This window comes from Carica papaya, chromosome 2 (assembly GCF_054855325.1).
Source record: "Carica papaya isolate Zhongbai chromosome 2, ASM5485532v1, whole genome shotgun sequence".
Lineage (NCBI taxonomy): Eukaryota > Viridiplantae > Streptophyta > Magnoliopsida > Brassicales > Caricaceae > Carica > Carica papaya.
In genome coordinates, this window is record NC_142310.1 from 21,253,941 (window position 1) to 21,259,940 (window position 6,000).

The window sequence follows — 6,000 nt, forward strand, 5'->3', positions numbered from 1 at the left end:
TAGCAAACCTTGTTTCCATGAGATATGAAGGGAAAAGAAACATAAGGGAGTACATTATGGAAACAGAAAATGTTCACTTAGCCACTATTTCTAAGAATAAAAGAAACAAGAAGAACAGAATAATAAAGATGTTGTATGACGCGGGAGAATATGAGGAGAATCAAATCTACTCTTGAAACCCACTCAATGTATGCAATACCGAAATAATAACCACTTAGAATTAAACCCCTCTCTCTAATTGAATCTACAATCCTAAAAGGAAAACAAAAACAAAGACTAGGAAAAAAAACAAAGAAAGGAAAAACGCCACAGAATTATCAATAAGTTAATCCCACTCCTTGACTCAATAAGACTTCTGAAGACTCCTACTTCCCAAAGAACTTGAAGAAGCTAATTTTAACAAAAATGCTAAAAGAAAAAAGCTGAAACTCTCAAGAATTCTTTCAAATTTATTCTCAAAGGTTGTGCTTTACATCGTAGGGGTAAAGATTTATTTATAGTCTTTCTCGAAAAATCTAGATGAGTATAAAATTTTGAGATAATTAATAAAATAATATCCTAGATAAAATTCTATCTTAATCTAGGATAATTACATAATAAAATAATTGTTCTATCCCAAATAAATTAATTAAATAATCCTAAGGGATATACTTATATTAAAATAATAATTAATTTAAAATACATATTTATCTTATGTTAAATCCATTTAAAATGCATGCGAAAATTAATTTTAACACATGGCTATTTTGAAAAGTGGATCCTAAGCCTTTTTACAAGGTTTTAAAATAATAAAATAAAATAAATAAATATTTAAATAATTTAAAAAGGGATAAAGAGGAGTCGACTGGTTTGGGCTACCCGGATGGGTTGAGCTGGCCGATCTGCGCTAGTTGAGCAGGAGAAAGTCTGCAAGAGTTGCGGGCTAGCGAGCTTGGGCCACTTAAGCCGTCCGCGCTGGATGTGCACATTCGGCCTCTTAGGCTTGCGCGTGCGCAGTCGGTTCCGCGCGGGCCTAGAGGGTCGCGTGCGTGGGTGCTCCCGAGCACTCGTGCACGTGGTCCATGTAGGCACACATGTGTGTTCGTTGGTCGTCCGGGGCTGGGCTGTATGTTCATGGGTTGTGCGGGTTGTGCCGCATGTTCGACGCGCGTGTGGGCTTCCTTATTCAGGCATGGGCTTTCTTATAATTCTTCAAGCCCATTAATCATACTTGGGCCTTAAGTCTTATAGTTTGGACAAACTTGGCCCATTTCTTAGAATAATCCCAATTAGAAAAGCGTTAAGGGATGAACCTACTTTCCTTTTTTGGGCGTTCCTGCTTAAGAAACCGAAACTTACTTTCCTGTTTGAGTCAAGACCTACTAGATTCCTCTTTGATGTAGATTGACATCTTTGACACCAAATTTGGGCTATCCAATATCACATCATCGCAGTTCAAACATCACAAAAAAATAGTAAAAAGAACAAACTAAGGATGGTTGTCTCTTATGCGAAGCTACAAATCATAAGAAGAAACAATCTACCAACTATCACGCATGGCGTGCAAAGAAAGGTGTGTTTTTTAACTTTTTTTGTTCTGAGGTTAATCTAACTTCGGTACCTAGACACATGTGGTGGATAGATTTTGATGCAACAACTCACATCAGTGTGTTTATATAGGGTTGCCTGAGCTACCGAAAGCCAAGTGAAGATGCCAGATTTATTTATGTTGGCGACAACAAATCAGTGGAAGTTGAGGCAATTGGCACATTTAGATTATTATTTAGAACTGGTTATTATTTGCATTTGAATAAGACTTATGTTGTACTGTCATTTAGATGAAATTTGATTTTTGTTTCTGTTTTGAATAAATTTGGTTATTCTTATTCATTTGGAAGTGAAAATTTTAGTATTTTCATAATTCAAAATTAGTTGGTACTGGTTATTTATTAGGTTCTAATAATATATATTTATTTAATACAATTGCTTCTTTTAATAAATCTTTATATGTGAGTACACGAGGTGTAAATCGTAAATTAACTAGTGAGAATTCTGTCTCATTATGGCACAAGAGATTAAGTCATATCTCTAAATGAAGAATAGAGCGACTTGTGTTAGATGAAATTCTTGATACATTTGATTTTGAAGATTTTGACAGGTGTGTTAGTTGCATCAAGGGGAAACAGACAAACATAAGGAGATTCGATGCCAACAGGACTATGGACATATTAAAACTTGTTCATACAGACATTTTGGATAATTCCCTATGGCTTCATAAAATTCATAAATGACTATTAAAAATATGACTACATTTATCTCATTCATAAGAAATCACAGTCATTGGATGTGTTCAAACATTATAAAGCTTAAGTTAAAAACTAACTCAACAAAAGAATTAAGGCTCTCATATCTGACTATGATGGTGAATACTATTACATATATGATGGATCAGGTGAACAATGCCCATGACTGTTTGCTGGGTTCGCCTAGCATGAATGGTGTTGTTGAAAGACAAAATAGAATGCTTAAGGACATGGTGATAAGCATGATTAGTCACTCTACCTTACCTGAATCTCTCTGGGGAGAAGCATTAAAGATGACAACATATGTACTCAATAGAGTTTTAACTAAAATGACTACAAAGACCCGTTATGAGTTTTGGATGGATAAGAAGCCTAGTTTGGAGCATTTCCACATTTGAGGTTGTCTAGCTGAGGTCAAGAGTTATAGGCCAAAGAAAAAGAAACTAGATTCCAGAACTGTTAATTACTTTTTTGTTGGCTATCATGAAAGATTAAGAGATTACAAGTTTTATGATCCCATGATTAAGTCAATTTTTGAGGCAAGAAATACCTAGTTTTTTGAGGATGTTGAGTTTTTAGGGGAAGAGAGTGTTCAGGACCTTGTTTTTGAAGAGGAACACATTGATGTTTCCTTAGTTGCTATTGACAATGATTAGGATCAGATTCTCATACCTAACATTGTTCCAAGAAACAGTTCTAAACTTAAACAATATCATAGTACCTCCCACACATGCTCAAAAAGTCATTCCAAATAAACAAATTCCATAAACTCAAGAATCAATGCCATTAAGAAGATCCACTAAAGAGAGGAGAAGTACAATTTTGAATGATTATATTATATTTCTTCTATAGCATGAGGATGACATTAGAATGGTGGAAAATGATACTATCAACTTCTATTAAGCCATAGAAAGTTCTAACTCTCATAAATGGATTGATGCAATGAATGAAGAGATCAAGTTCATAAAGGACAATAAGTATGAGATCTTATCCTATTACATAATGGTGCAAAACCTATTGGTTGAAAATAGATTTTTAAGACTAAGAGGGATTCAAAGGGTAATGTGAAGAGGTACAAGATTTGTTTTGTCATTGGGTTGCGCATTATAGACAGAATTGAAAAACCACTAAAGATATATTGTGATAATAGATCTGCACCTATATATTCCAATAATAACAAGAGCTCAACAAAGTCAAAACATATAGACATCAAATTTATGGTTGTTATAAAAAATAGTTCAAAGTAAATAAATATCGCTATAGCACACTGGGACAAACTCCATAGTTGTGGATCTGCTCACTAATATATTACAACCTAAGGTCTTTCATGAGCATATTACTTAAATGGTGTTGTATCTCTTGAGAATATATAGTTTCAATGTGAGTTTTATACCTTAATTGCTCTTCTAATTTAGACATGTCTTTTGGTAAACTTTGGATATGGTTTATGGATATTCGGTTATTCTTCAGTTATAAAAAATTTAGCTTATTTTGTCTCTGAACTTGTTTAAAATTGATCTCACTAAGGTTAAGACAGGACTAGTTTGAAATAGGCATGCTTGAATCACATAGCATGTAATTTCTATATTGGACATCCATACTTGATTTATGTCATTCGGTTGTATTGATATACGTGACCATTGATGGTTTTAGCTACGATAACTGTAGTGAAGACCACTTTGATTCTATGTTGATATGATTGATGGACATAATTGTTTAGGGATGCATTCAGGTATTGATAGCAAAATTTTGAGTGCTCATAAAGTTGTTAATGCACAATTATAAGGTGACACATATAGCCCAAGTGGGCTTATATGTGGGTTTATTATATATAAAATGCTATTAATTTAATTGGCCCCATTCAAAGTGATCTGATATAGTTAAAAAGTATTTTAGAGCTTAATGTACCAAATTAAAGTGTGAGTTTTATTTTATGTGCAGATACCAAAAGTGTAATTTCTGATTTTGTGATGGATAAAATTAGAAATAATGAAAACTTAAGGATATAATCTGGTTATGGTCTCTAAATCATACGTTAGGTATTTTCTATTTTGTCATCATATCATCACGACAGAGAGAGTTTCAAAACTTCAAAAGACTTACATATTGATTTGGAAGATCTACCGCAGAACATGTAGATTTCTTCCACTATGGATTCAAGTATGCTTCCATTACATATCTAATCCTTTCGATTCAATACAAGTATGGTTAATTGATTTCAGACCTAGTTTTGTTTCATGTATTTCCTACAACTATCTATTGTGAGGTATTGAGAACCTACCAAGTTACAAAGGATAGTGAGATTTCACCAAATAAAAGAGGTAGTGGGAGTGATCCTAATATTCTAGAAACTTGCTTACAAATAATAATCCACCGAAAAATGAGGTTAGTCCTTAAGATTCGAGCCTGGAATATAAGGTTACTCCTCAAGTTCCAAATCCCATGCCAACAAGGGACAATGGGAGAGATTTATCATCTAATCAGGTAGGTGATGAAGGTCTCAGAATTTGAAGGAGTAAATATGAAAAAATTCCCTGAAGATATTTTTAAATTGAAGGAGAAATTTTCCTTCGCACTCCTTTAGAAATTTTCCTTTTCACCTCCCTTGAGGAGGTTATGAATTCACCAAACAGTAAAGAGTGGATTGATGCCATGATAGATGAGTTGGGCTCAATGGCAAGAACTAAGGTATGGGAACTACTTGATCTCCCGCCTCGACATAAGTTAATTAAAAACAAATGAGTTTTCAAGATAAAATGTCAAGCAGATAGATCGATTGAAAAGTTTAAGGCCCAACTAGTGGCAAAAGGTTTTACCCAAATTGATGGTATAAACTATGAAGAAACTTTTTCTCCTTTGATGAGATTTGCCTTTATCTGCCTCCTTCTAGCCTTGTTTACCCGTTTGGACTTGGAGTTATTATGTTAAAACTATTTTCCTCAATTGTATGCTTGAGGAAGAGATATATATGGATCAACCTATTGGATTTGTCTCAAAAAGTCAAGAAAACAAAGTTTGTCATCTTAAAAAATCCATATATGGTCTCAAGTAGTCTTCAAGGCAATGGTATTTCAAATTCCATAAAGCCATTACTTCATTTGACTTGTCTATGGTAGATGAAGACCATTGTGTGTATGTCAAGAAACCAACGGGAGGGATTATGTTTCTCTCATTATACGTTAATGACATACTATTGGCTGGAAACAACATGGAGATGATCAATGCTACCAAGTAGTGGTTGTCCTTTTTTTTTTAGTTGAAGGATATGGGTGAAACCAGGTTTGTCCTTGGCATAGAAATAATGAGAGACCATCCCAAGAAGCTTCTAAGATTATGTTAGGAAGCATATATTAAGAAAGTATTAAAACGATTTTTGATGCATTACTCTAAACTTATTGACACTCCTGTTAAGAAGGGTTTAACCCTAAGTTTTCATCAATACCCAAAGACAGATGAAGAGAAAAAGAAAATGAGTAATGTTCCTTATGCTAGTGGAATAGACAGTTTGATGTATGTCATGTTGTGTACACGATCAGACATTTGTTTTGCATTTGGTTTGGTAAGTCGTTATCAGAACAACTCTGGACCTACTCATTGGCAAGTAGTTAAGAGAATCTTATGCTACCTTTGTGGTAAAAGTGACCTACTTTTCTGTTATCAATGAGGGGAATTAAGGTGGTAAAAGTGACCTAAAGTTCATGAACCTGTAGAAATGCAT